This window comes from Daktulosphaira vitifoliae, unplaced genomic scaffold, assembly GCF_025091365.1.
Source record: "Daktulosphaira vitifoliae isolate Bord-2020 unplaced genomic scaffold, ASM2509136v1 Scaffold_1, whole genome shotgun sequence".
In the NCBI taxonomy this organism is placed as follows: domain Eukaryota; kingdom Metazoa; phylum Arthropoda; class Insecta; order Hemiptera; family Phylloxeridae; genus Daktulosphaira; species Daktulosphaira vitifoliae.
In genome coordinates this window covers 39,379,083-39,380,652 of record NW_026099572.1, presented here as the reverse complement: position 1 = coordinate 39,380,652, position 1,570 = coordinate 39,379,083, and positions in this window count along the sequence as shown.

Genomic DNA, 1,570 nt, shown 5'->3' with positions numbered 1-1,570 from the left:
TCAAACCACGACTTAGAAAATAAGGTTGGCGTACTCTACCCCCTCACAATCTTAAAATATTTCCATTTATTGAGTCGAAATAGTTTCAGATATTGTCCGCAAAAACGCATTTTTAAGTAAATGTGAGATCATAAAGGTATATTTAAATATGTATATATGTCTTCTTTTTCTTCGTCTTTATCCCAACTACTTGGGGTTGTCCACCTTTATACTAAATTTCGGCTTTACGCGATCTTCCACATCATCTAGGCACACATCAGCTGTTCTCATATCGCATTCCTCTCACCTATGGTCCCCGCATATATCAGGGATGGGACAATCTGCCTAAGTTCTCTTCAAGACTTTTCATACTTTTTGACAAAATTTTACACAGGCTGTCGACCTGACGTAACCTCATTAGTCGCCTTTAACCACTAGCAAAGGGTCCGTGTACGTATTCTAATCCTTTGTTAATAGAGAAATATATATATATATGAAAAACCTCAAATTCCTGTAAAATAATGCTTTTCCGTACAACCAAAGTTAAGATAAAACTAGTTTTATCCCATTTGTGGTACAACATTTGAAACATTTACCATTCAATAATCGGAACTAGGGTTGAGTAATTCACGAATGAATCGATTCCGACTAGAGATGTTAAGTTCGTGAACGAATAGTTCATTTGAACTATTCTGAACTGTTTCAGTACCTGTAACTTAACAGTTCACAGTTCGAAAAAAATTGGTAGCAATGTATAAATGAAATAGTTCGCGAACTTCTTTAAAAATTCTTTGTGGTTCGTTGCAGTGTTGAGAAGGAACTGGTTCCAAAAGGAACGAATTCCTGGAACGAGTTCTTTTTGAAGGAACTGCTTCCTTTTAAAATAAAGGAACGAGGAAAATGAACAAATTCCATTTTTTAAGGAACGTGAACGGAAATTACAGTTCTTAAAAATTTTTATAAACATGTTTTAGTGTAGTTTTCTTCGTATCTAGACATTAAAATATCAAGGTATTTTTAGTTGACTTTTGACAATGGAAGTCCCCTATATACCCAGCCGAGATCGTAGGCTGTTTAAATGAATCAATTGACTATAGAGTTATTATCACATGTAGGTATACAGTAAATATTAAATATATGTGTACATATATTAAATAATGCACCGAATATTATCGTCGTTTCTTGTTAACTAATATATGTTAAAGGTTTTGGGTTTTCTGATTTATTATTTCTAACTTATATGTAGACAATAGACATTGGTCGCGTTGACACAAGTCGTTAGCATTTACTACCTGTTTATAAATATAATTTTCGAATACTTTTAGATAAGGAATACTACAAATTTGTTTTGTATTCGACTGCTGATGAAAATCATTGATGACCGTTATCATGATCTCATTGCCACAATTTTTTAAATAACTTGGTTACATAAAAGGAACGAAGAGTGGAACGAGTTCTTATTTTGGAGGAACTGGATCTGGAACAAGTTCCTTCTTAATATAAAGAACTAGGATCTGGAACGAGTTCATATTTTAGAAAATGAACGGGGAACGGAACGAGTTCCATTTAAAAAGGAACTTTCCCAACACTG